The sequence below is a fragment of the Rhinopithecus bieti genome, unplaced genomic scaffold (assembly GCF_001698545.2).
Source record: "Rhinopithecus bieti isolate Rb0 unplaced genomic scaffold, ASM169854v2 scaffold_788, whole genome shotgun sequence".
Taxonomy (NCBI): domain Eukaryota; kingdom Metazoa; phylum Chordata; class Mammalia; order Primates; family Cercopithecidae; genus Rhinopithecus; species Rhinopithecus bieti.
In genome coordinates this window covers 1541507-1553827 of record NW_016803416.1, presented here as the reverse complement: position 1 = coordinate 1553827, position 12321 = coordinate 1541507, and the positions used below count along the sequence as shown (strand labels likewise).

The following is a 12321-nucleotide window of genomic DNA, read 5'->3' as shown; positions in this document are numbered from 1 at the left end:
CTCTCCCTTTTGAGAGGACAGAATAGGTATAGAATTGTCTTGCTAATATGTCAGTGCAGGAAAATTCCATACAACCTGTTGCCTATGGAAGAGGTTGGAATGAATTGTAGCAAGTGATGGGTTAACTGGTAGCAGAAACCTTTTCTGCAACATGTAAACAACTTCATCCTTTTGAAAATTGGGTTCAGGTAGTAAAAGCTGGCAGTGATTTATGCTGACCGGGCTTAGGGCTCCTCATATGCATATATAAAATACCGCTGGGCTCTGCGGGGCTTCTTAAAGAACTACGTTAGCTCTACTCCTTCCACCTTCTTCCTCAGCCTGCGTTGCTGACATATCTGAAGTGCCCGCGAGAGGAAGGAGCCGGATGTGGAGCCATCTGGAGCCGGGCAGGGTAAGCACAGGGCAAGCATCTGCTGGAAACTTTGCAGAGATATCTAGTGCGCTGATTTACCGTCCTTTGGGGAGTCCATGTACAGAACCCAGACTCATGAGGAAACCGGCGTCTGGCAAAGGTGGGGGTACACAATTGTGCTTGATTATCAGGACATATGATAAGTCTGTCTAGTCGTGTACTCTGTGCCAAATTGTAGATTTCTTATTTGGCCCGCATCAGCCATCTGCCAGCAAAACCAAAGTAATACAAAAGTGTCACAACAACAAACAACCAAAATGCAAAAAAAAAAAAAAAAAAAAAAAAAAAAAAAAACCTAGACTTAACATAGTGATATCAAAATATACAGAGTCACTTTGAAATAAAACAGTGCTTCTAAGAATATAGAAGTTAAGAGCATGCACTTCGGAGTCAGACCACTACGGTTCGAATCTGGGCTCTAGTGCATAGTAGCTGTATGTCTGGGGGCAAGTCACTTAACCTCTCTGTGTACTTGTTTTCTCCTCTGTAAAAAGAGGATGATACTAATAGTACTTGCCTTTTAGAGTTATTGTGAGAAATAAGTGAAGGCTGTATATGTAAAAAGTTTAAAATAGCATCTAGAAAATTAAGCACCATATAATTTTGTGTTTGTGTTTTCTGTGGAGTACATGAGTATGCATCAAAGCTAACAACACCCACTGCCCTGTCAGTCAAATACCTTTGACCATATTACTTCCTTTCCTTCCTCTGCCAACACCTCCACCACTCCCACCTGGACTAGCTTAGTTTCCATTGTTCCTTGAGTGTGTCCAGAATGTTGCAACTTGGGGCCCTGCATACATGCTTTCCATTTCCCAAATTATTCTTCCCACAGCCCCCTTTAGGGCGCTGGCTTCTCTTCTGTCCTCAGCCCTCAGTTTCAATGTCACTTCTTCAGAGAGGGCATTTCTGAGCACCCCATCTTCACTGAGATGCCACCGTCTACCCATAAGCATTTTCACGCCCACCTGTTTAGTTCCCTGTCACGATTTGTAGCCACAGATGACTTGCATTTGCAAGCCACAGTCTCCACGGACCACATCCCATTCCTGTCTGATTCCCCACTGTAGATCTAACATCCAATTCCAGCAGTGCCTGGATAGAGTGAGCACTCAGTAAACATTGGTCCACAGTAAGAATGAGTGACTCACTGACTACTGAAGGAGGTGCTTTTATAGAGTGGATTCAATATATTTCTCCCTTCTGAGGTGGTCAACCCTGATCCCTCCTAATCCCACCAGTCTCCACCCCTTTTATTTACATTGTCGTAGGAATGAAAGAGAAGCTAAGGAAATAATCAAATATCTCTTTTAGAGATGAGGTGCAGCCTCACCTTCCGCATTTGGGTATCTCTTTAACTCTTTGGTAGGGGGCTATAGAGGAGGAAGCAGGGCCTATTCTTTCCCAACTGGCTGGTTCAGTGAGGACGTTTGCCATGTGGATGTGCCCCATCTACTGGTTGAATTGCATGGTTGCATTCTTAATGATTGTAATGCCCTGTGCAATTAACACTGTCCATTCAGACTCATGAACAGCAGCTGAGACTGTGCTAGAGTTTGTATCATACTTTATTATCCTACTGGCAACAAAATTAACCATAAAGTGTGATTTGTTTACAGAGCGCATGATTGAACATCTCTAGTGTCTAAATTTTCATCAGTATTGTACAAATTCTGTTGTTTGGATTTTGAAAGTTTGAAGCTGTAAAGTTTCACACTAATGTCCGTGGCTTGAAATTTATAGTTTAACATCAGTTTTCACCATTTGGTTTGTCTGCTGTGTACATTATGTTCACCAGATTTGCATCATTTAGGGATTACCTTCTCTACAAGATGTCTCAGAGATGTGAGCACCAAAACCATTTTTTGGTCTTCTCTTAAGGATCTGGGTTTTTAAGACAAAAACTTCAAGGCTGGGTGCAGTGGCTCACATCTCTAATCCCAGCACTTTGGGAGGCTGAGGTGGGTGGATCACTTAAGGTCAGGAGTTCGAGGCCAGCCTGACCAGCATGGTGAAACCCTGTCTCTACTAAAAGCACAAAAGTAGCCGGGTGTGGTGGCATGTATCTGTAATCCCAGCTACTCAGGAGGCTGGGACACAAGAAAAACCTGAACCTGGGAGGCAGAGGTTGCAGTGAACCAAGATCGTGCCACTGCCCTCCAGCCTGGGTGACAGAGCAAGACTCTGTCTCAAAAAAAAAAAAAAGAAAAAAAGAAACTTTAGGGAGCAAATGGCATTTCCATGCTCTCCTTTCATACATACCCCCTAAAATTGGGACTTAAAATTGCCTATAAGTCTCAATAAGTAAATTGGAGAAGATAGACTTTATCAGCTTACTTAAAGAAACATAATTATTTTAAAATGACAAACTGGTTCCTGTGTTGATAAATGTTTTATATCTTAGCTTCTATGTCTGAATGCCCTGTGTAAATTATGAATTAGCTAGTAAACGGACTTCACAAAGGATGCTCAGTAGGGCCTGTCAGCCAAGGGCTAAGTGGGTAGCGTTTCTGACATTCTACTGCTTTTTAGCTGTTGTTGCATTGGGGATGTAGATGTCTGTGGTCTCATTGTTAGGGCTGAAAGGTATGTTTCCATGAGGACTCAGCAGAGTAATAGTTCCAGAGGGTAGATGAAGGCCAGGTGATTTGGAAAAAAAGCTCAAAATGTCCTGTGTCGAGTTTGGACAATTTTATAGCCCACATAAAACATTTCATATTGAAGTCAAATTGTTAGTCCCTATTTGGACTAATGACAGCTGCTTATTTGGACTAAGAAAGCTGCTTCCAGCATCTGAGATGAGTTGTATCTGACCTTTGGCCTCTTTACCTGTAGACCAGGGGTTACTAACTCAGATGCCTACAGGGGCCAAGTAAGTGATGTAATAAATGAATCAAGCCAGCTCAGCTTCTGCTAATTTGCCATAAGGGAGTCCAGCAGGTCCAGTGCTACCAGATCTTCCCATTTTTCATGAGATGCCTGAAATCTGGATTTTGGCATGAAATCTCAGGATTTGAAAATGTTGGCAATTGAGTTAAGAAAAATGTTTAGATTTAGTAGGGACTAAACCAAATATATCTGCCACAAGGATACTGCTTGTGATTCGCTGATTTGTAGCCGCAGATAGTCCCTGGCAAAGATTATCTATGTAATAGATAATCTTTCCTTTACAAAGGACATACTGAATCACCAATTATTTGAAATAGATTTAGGGGGCACAAGTGCAGTTGTCTTACATGGACATATTGTATAGTGGCGAAGGCTGAGCTTTCAGTTTTCCCATCATCTGAATAGTGGACATTGTACCCAATAGGTAGATTTCTTCTCTCATCCCCCTTCCACCCTCCCACCTTGAGGAGTCTCCAGTGTCTGTTCTTTCACTCTGTATGTCCATGTGTACCCACTGTTGAGCTCCCACTTCTAAGTGAGAACATGCAGTTTTTGGTTTTCTCTTTCTGAGTAATTTCACTTAGAATAATGGCCTCCAGTGGCACCCATGTTGCTACAAAAGGCATGATTTCATTTTCTTTCATTTATTTTTTGAGACAAGAGTCTTGCTGTGTTGCCCAGTCTGGAGTGCAGTAGCATGATCTTGGCTCACTGCAACCTCCGCCTCCCAGGTTCAAGCGATTCTCCTGCCTCAGCCTCCCGGATAGCTGGGATTACAGGTGCCCAACACCATGTCCGGCTAATTTTTGTATTTTTGGTAGAGTCGGGGTTTCACCATGTTGGCCAGGCTGTTCCCGAACTCCTGACCTCAAGTGATCTGCCCACCTCAGCCTCCCAAATTGCTGGGATTACAGGCGTGAGCCACTGTGCCCAGCCTCATTTTCATTCTGTGTGTGTGCATGACTGAGTTAGTGTCCCATGGTATATACATACATACCACGATTTATTTAATCCAGTCATCCATTGATGGACACTTTTCATGTTGAAAAGATGTTAAGTAGTATGTATATGCATATAATCAAAATATATGTTCAGTAAAACCAAAAAGCTTCGAAAGTAACACAATAGACAGTAATATCTCAGAAGAATAAGGTTACTAGACACATTTCACTGTTGAGTGTTTTTCTTCTGGCTCTTGCTTATGATGGAAAAACCCACAAGCAATACATGTGTATACATCATGAACATGCATTCAGTTGGGTGTTTTATATCTTTAACTTGTACTACCCTACAAGGATTCACCTAACATATCCATCTAGAAGAATCCCCCTCATGCCCATACCACACTCTCCAGATTTCCAAATCAGGAGTAGTGAGAAGATCTTGAAACCATCTCTCAATTACTGTTTTCTTCTTTTAAAAACACATTTATATTGTGTAGTTGCTGACTTATTCTTCCTCACTTTTATTCTAGTCTCCACTTAGCCTCCCAAAGGGAAGGTTTTGAACTAGTGGCTGGGTTCTGTGCCTCTGTTTTTGAACACTAAGTTATAAGACACACCTCAGAGACGTGTGTTTGCTTCCAGACCACGAAAATAAAACAAAGAGCACAATAAAGCAAATCACATGATTTTTTTTCCCGGTTTTCCAGTACATATAAAAGTCATATTTACACTATACTGTAGTCTATTAGGCATGCAATAACATGTCTAAAAAAACCTCAATATATATACCTTAATTTAAAAATACTGCTAAAATGTACTTGTGATCATCTGAGCCTTTGGTGAGTCTTAATCATTTTGCTGGTGAAGGGTGTTGCCTTGATGGCTGCTGGCTGATCAAGTGGTGGTTGCTGAAAGTGAGGGTAGCTGTGGCAGTTTCTTTCTCTCTCTCTTTTCTTTTCTTTTCTTTTCTTTTCTTTTCTTTTCTTTTCTTTTCTTTTCTTTTCTTTTTTTTGTTTTGTTTTGTTTTGTTTTGCCCTGTCACCCAGGCTGGAGTGCGATGGTGCAATCTCAGCTCACTGCAACTTCTGCCTCCCAGGTTCAAGTCATTCTCCTGCCTTAGCCTCCAAGGTAGCTGGGACTACAGGCATATGCCATCATGTCCAGATAATTTTTGTTTGTTTGTTTTTTTAGAAGAGATGGGGTTTCACCGTGCTGGCCAGGCTGATCTCGAACTCCTGACCTCAAATGATCTGCCTGCTTCAGCCTCCCAAAGTGCTGGGATTACAGACATGAGCCACTGTGCCTGGCTGGCAGTTTCTTAAAATAAGGCAACAGTGGAGTTTGCTGCAACCATTGACTCTTCCTTTCATGAAAGACTTCTCTGTAGAATTCAATGCTGTTTGATAGCATTTTACCTACAGTAGATCTTCTTTCAAAGTTCGACTCAGTCCTCTCAACCCCTGCCACTGTTTTGTCAACTAAGTTTGTGTAATATTCTAAGTCCTTTGTTATCATTCCAACAATGTTCAAAGCATCTTCATCAGGAGTAGATTCCATCTCAAGAAACCACTTTATTTACTCATCCTCCATAAGAAGCAATTCCTCGTCCATTCAAGTTTTATCAGATTGCTGCAATTCAGTCACATCTTCAGGCTCCACTTCTAATTCTAGATCTCTTGCTAGTCCTACCATATCTGCAGTGACTTCTTCTGAAGTCTCGAACCCCACAGAGTCATCTATGAAGGTTGGAATCAACTTCTTCCAAACTCCCAATAATGTTGATATTTTGACCTTCTCCCATGAATCATGAATGTTCTTTATGGCATCTAGGATCCTTTCCGAAAGGTTTTCAATTAACTTTGTCCAGATCCATCAGAGGAATCACTATCTCTGTCAACTATAGCCTTATAAAATGTATTTTTAAAATAACAATACTTGAAAGTTAAAATTACTTTTTTTTTTTTTGAGTCAGTTTTGTTCTATTGACCAAGCTGGAGTGCAGTGGTGCTGTCATAGCTCACTGTAACCACAAACTCCTGGTCTCAAGTGACCCTCCTGCCTCAACTTCCTGAATATCTGGGACTACAGGAGCATGCTGCCATGTGGGACTTTTTTTTTTTTTGGCGGTGGGGAGTCTTGCCATGTTGCCCAAGCTGGTCTCGAACTCCTGGGCTCAAGCAATCCTCCTGCCATGGCCTTTCAAAGTGCTAGAATTATATAGGATTATAGGTGTGAGCCACCATGCCTAGTCTGGCTGAATTTTTTGATTGTAGAGATGAGGTCTTACATTGCCTAGGTTGGTCTTGAACTCCTGGCCTCAAGCAGTGCTCCCACTTTGACCTCTCAAATTGCCAGGATTACGGGCATTAGCCACTGTGCCTGGCCCCCAAATTACTTCTTGATCTATTGGCCGCAGAATGGATGTTGTGTTAGCAGGCATGAAAACAACATTAATCTTACACATCTCCATTAGAGCTCTTGGGTAACTAGGTGCCTTGTCAATGAACAGCAATATTTTGAAAGAAATTTTTCTTTCTAAGCTGTAGGTCTCAACAGTAGGCTTAAAATACTCAGTTAACCATGCTGTAAACAGATGTGCTGTCATCTAGGCTTTGTTGTTCCATCTATTTATAGAGCACATCAGAGTAGATTTAGCTTTAAAGCTAAAGATACAGCTTTTAAGTTAATTCTCAAGGGTCCTAGGATTTTTGGAATGGTAAATGAGCATTGGCTTCAACTTCAAGTCACCAACTGCATTAGCCTCTTACAAGAGAGTCAGCCTGTCCTTCCAAATTTTTATACCAGTCATCGACTTCTCTTCCCTAGCTATGAAAGTCGTAGAAGGCATCTTCTTCCAATATAAGGCTGTTTCATTCACATTGCATGTCTGTTGTTTCGTATAGCCACCTCATCAATGATCTGATGGATAACTTGCTGCAGCTTCTAGATCAGTACCCGCTGCTTCACCTTGCACTGTTATGATATGGAAACAGCTTCTTTCTTTTAAAGCCTCATGAACCAACCTCTGCTAGGTTCAAAGTTTTCTTCTGCATCTTCCACATTTCTCTCAGTCATCATAAAATTGAAAAAGGCTTACTCTGGATTATGCTTTGACTTAAGGGAATGTTGTGTATGGTTTGCTCTTCTAGGCAGACCACTAAAACTTTTTCCAAATCAGTAATAAAGCTGTTTCTCCCTCTTATCATTCATGTGTTCACTGGAGTAACCCTTTTAATTTCCTTCAAGAACTTTTCCTTTGCATTCATGACTTGGCTGTTTGGCATGAGAGGCATAGCTTTCAACCTGTTGTGCCTTTCAACATTCCTTCTTCACTAAGCTTAATAACCTCTAGCCTTTGATTTCAAGTGAGAGATGTGGCCAGGTGCGGTGGCTCAAGCCTGTAATCCCAGCACTTTGGGAGGCTGAAGCGGGTGGATCACCTGAGGTCGGGCGTTCGAGACCGGCCTGGCCAACATAGTGAAACCCCATCTCTACTAAAAATACAAAAAATTAGCCAGGCATGGTGCTGGGTGCCTGTAATCCCAACCACTCAGGAGGCTGAGGCAGGAAAATCGCTTGAACTTGGGAGCCAGAGGTTGCAGTGAGCCGAGATCACATCATTGCACTACAGCCAGAGTGACAGTGCGAGACTCCGTTTCTAAGTAAATAAAGTGAGAGATGTGTGACTCTTCCTTTCACTTGCACACTCATAGGCCATTGTAGGGTTATTAATTGGCCTAATTTCAATATTTTTGTGTCTCAGGGAACAAGGAGGCCCAAAGAGAGGGGGGGGGGGAAATGGCTGGTTGGTAGCGTAGTCAGAACACACACATTTTTCAAGTTCACTATCTTAATATGGGTGAGTTTCGTGACATCCCAAAACAATTACAGTAGTAACATATCAAAGAGCATTGATCACAAATCACCCTAACAGATACAATAACAATAAAAGTTTTGAAATGTTATGAGAATTACCAAAATGTGATACAGAGACAGGAACTGAGCACACGTTGTTGGAAAAATGATGCCGACAGACTTGCTTAGGGTTGCCATAGACCTTCAATTTGTTAAAACAAAACAAAACTCAAGATCTGCAAAGTGCAGTAAAGTGAAGCTATGCCCATATTTACAACTAGCTGAGCAGACCTGCCACTTAGTTTGGTTTTTTAGGTTCAAGATGATTTCCGACAACTTTACATGTGCTTAGCATCCTGTCAAAGCAGAGGAGAGAGAGGATATGACTGCTTTGTCTTACCCAGAATGCAGCAATCAGAAAACCTATAAACAAGCCATTTTAATATCAGCATAGCATACATATAAGTTCTGTGTTTTAAGGGTTAGTGGTTCATTATTTGAATTACTCATTTCAATGGGAACCAAAATATTTTCAGTGCTCATTGCTTTGAAAGATTTCATTTATACCTATTTCTCTGTATGGTGTCAAAACTGCTGGTAAACAATGCAAGTGAAGTTCAGCAGCATCTACTTCACATTCAGAGGGCTATGTTCAAATTCTAGTTATGCTACTCTGGCTATATAACTCTGGGAAAATTATCACACTTCTGTCAACCTTGGTGTGCAGCTGTGAAATGGGACCATAGTATTAGTGTTACAGATTGTGACACTTAGAACGCGATACTGTATGTAATTAGCATGGTGCTCGCCGCATGAGTGTGCTCTCAACAGTGTGGCTGTTATATCATCATTATCATTGTTATTTCTACATGTTAAGGTATTATTTTATAAACATGTTTCGTATTATTGGCCACAAGTTTTTCCTTTAACGCTTACCAGCAGCTTTCTTTTTCTATGCAGGACTTTGATTTAAAGATGAAAAATGTATTTGGTGGTCTTTAAGTAGGGGTGTGTGTGTGTGTGTGTGCGTGTGTGTGTGTGTGTGTGTCTTCTCCCCCTACTGCCCTCTCCAACTTTTTCTTCCAGTTTTTTCTAAGAGATTAGCAGCCTTAAAGATAGAGGTGGCAATGGTTTGGCCTGGTCTGCCCTCACAATATGATCTTTACTTTGCTGCATCGGAGCTTCCTGGGTAGGTCCTGTAATCCCTAAATTAGTCTGGGAGGCAGATGGATGAAAATAGTGTCTTTGCTGGATGAAGCCCAGTTGTGGCTTTTCCTTTGTTCCCAGCTCCAATTCAAACTAATGCATTAATAACCTAAATTCCCTTGTTGACCTCTCTTACCTTAACAACTATTAGAATCAATGGGAAGGACTTGTCACCATAGCAGAAAGATGTCATCTTAGGGCTTCTCCTGACCTACAGGACCTCAGCCCAGGCCTCACAGTAGTCAGTACTTGAAGAAGGGCAGAGGCCAGGGCTCCTGGGCGTTCCTCCTGTGAGCGGCTTCCTCCCCTGGCTGTGCCATCCCAGCAGAAGCTCACTGCTACTTCATCATAAGGCTGCCTTTTTCTGCAATTAAGTCATTTCAGTATTTTCTATCATGGTTTTCCTTCACCCTGGAGATGCTCAATGTTAGGACAAAACACAGGCATTCAAGCTGCTCATAGCATTTGGGGAGTTAGGGAATTTGGCTTTTAATTACCATGAAAATGTGATTATTTAGAGACTCAGCACCATTTCTACAGAGTCTGTAGAATTTTGCGGTAATAGGAGAGGGGCTTATAAATAAGTGCTAAAAAGGTGAGTTGCCAGGTCTCCAGGGAAGAGCAGATAAGATGAACTAGAACAACTTGGAGTATCTTTCATTAACTCTAATCAAGTTGTTAAGGGCTCTTTTCTGATGCAGCTTTACTGTCTGTAACATGGATCAACGTCTGTTGCCTTAGTTATTGCTTAGCAGGTATGTGGAATATGGAATGCTCTGACATGATCAACGTGTTTAACTGAATGACAGTGCTTATCCATCCAGACACATGATTCTCCTGCCTCAGCCTTCTGAGTAGCTGGGATTACCAGTGCACAACACCATACCCGGCTCATTTTTGTATTTTTAGTAGAGAGAGGGTTTCACCATGTTAGCCAGGCCAGTCTTGAACTCCTGATCTCAAATGATCTGCCCTCCTCAGCCCCCCCAAGTGCTGGGATCACAGATGTGAGCCACCGCGCCCGGCCTCAGACATCCAGTCTTTAATCACACTCATTTTTCCAGGCAGCATGGAGTCCTAACCTTAGTTTTGCAAACCATTCTATGGATTTAGTCTACATCACAGCAAAATAGTTTTGACTTTTTGAGATGACTAATTATGGTACGCATACTTCGTTTTCCCAAACGTACTTTAATTTCTTGATGACTTTTGCATCTACTGTCAATACTGCTCAAAGCACTGCATTCCCAACCCCAGTCCTGCTAGATACTTAGCGCTTAGGTTTCAGCTTAGTCCCCACCCCCTGACTAGGTCAAGTTCCTCTCCCATATGTGCTGTCACAGAACCATGAGTCTCTCCTTGGAACTACCATAGCTGCTGATTTTATTATATGATTAATTATTTACTATCAGTCTCCCTTCACAAGACAGTCAATTCCATAATTCTGAATGGTAAAGGAACAGGATTTTTTATTTGGCCCACCATTGTACCCTGACAATAGAATGCCTGGTGCTTAGTAGGTACATAATAAGTGCTATTGGTAAATGGATGGATGGATGGATGGATGGATGGATGGATGGATGGATGGATGAAATCTCATTGTCTCCTACAGTATTTGTTTTATGTATCTTCCCAATTTTATCCATATGACCTTAAAGACCTGCACACATAGTAGAGACTCCACAAGCTTATTAGGGAACTAAAAGTCATGTTATGGGTCTTGGCACCAAAGCCTCATGATGAATTGAGAAACTAAGAATCATCTAAAGTCTTAGTAAGAGGTCTTGAAGTTTCTATGTTCCATTGGTGGTCCCGGCTGAGATAAATATAGCAAATGAACAGGAATTTATTTCTCACCTGCTCTATCAAGTCCCCAAGACCTGGAAGTAATGTGTGAGATGGGGCTGACCCTGGGAAAGATATTATCTCTTATTCGGAGCCACATAAAAGCTCTCTCCCCATGCCAGGCACGTCTTTGGTTAGAAGACATAACTTAGTCCAGTGCATTTCATAGTGGTTCTCATGGTGTCCCTGATGACACAGCTCATTTTGCTAGCCAATGGGACATCTCCAAAAAGCATTATGGAAAGGAGGCAGTGTGCAATTGTGTACAATAACTTGGGCCCTGAAGTCACAATGCCTCAGTTCAAATTCTACCCACCTGCTTATTAAGTGAATTTAGACAAATTTGGGGTAATCCTCAATTTCCTCTTCTACAAAATGGGAGCTATAACGCTACTTACTTCATAGGATTGTTGGAAGAGCAAATGGCCAAATGGACATGAAGTGCTTTGCAGAGAGTTGGGCGTGTAATAAGTTCTCAATAAACATTAGCTAGAGTTATTGCCACCATTGTTATTCATTGAAGGAGTTTCATTGCAATCCCAAGCCAGTCCCTAGAATGCCTGGTGCTTAGTAGGTACTACTAAGTAGGGATGCCCTTCCATTCCAACCCTTTTCAGACTATACTGGGGCCCACATTGTCCCCTGCCCTTTCAGCCCACATGACTTTGGCCTAGACTTTTACTACCAGGACCCAAACACAGTGTCCAAGAATGGCACCAATTATACTGCATATTGCTGTATATTATTTTATCCAGCACTGCGAAGGCCAACCTGAACTGCCCGAAAATCTTTGTCATACAGTGGTTTGGGGTGGATGCACCCTCATACACAGGCATTAAATAAATTAAATAATGGTGTGTGTGTGTGTGTGTGTGTGTGTGTGTGTGTGTGTGTGCGTGCGTGCGTGTGTGTCCAGCTAAATTACGCTGCTTTCTTAAATCATTTAAGCACACTTAATCTAATGGAACATGGTAGGATTTCAGCAGCTTCTGAATAGAAGTTGGAGAGAAAAAAAAAAAATCCGAAACATGGCACTAACTAAAACCCCCAAGCAGTTATTTAAGGCTGCTTAAGCACTTCTGTGGAAACTGGGCTCTGTCGAAGAAATAGCCACTCCTCTTACAGAATGAAACCTCACTTTTTTTTTTTTTTTTTTTTTTTTTTTTT

The 12321-nt window shown here is 41.7% G+C and overlaps 1 protein-coding gene across 1 annotated transcript in view; it reads left to right on the top strand.

Annotated features, from left to right (window-relative positions):
• The window catches only part of EXT1 (exostosin glycosyltransferase 1), a 323489-nt gene that overhangs the window by 257176 nt on the left and 53992 nt on the right, over positions 1 to 12321 (top strand). The gene's annotated exons all lie outside the window — the stretch shown is intronic.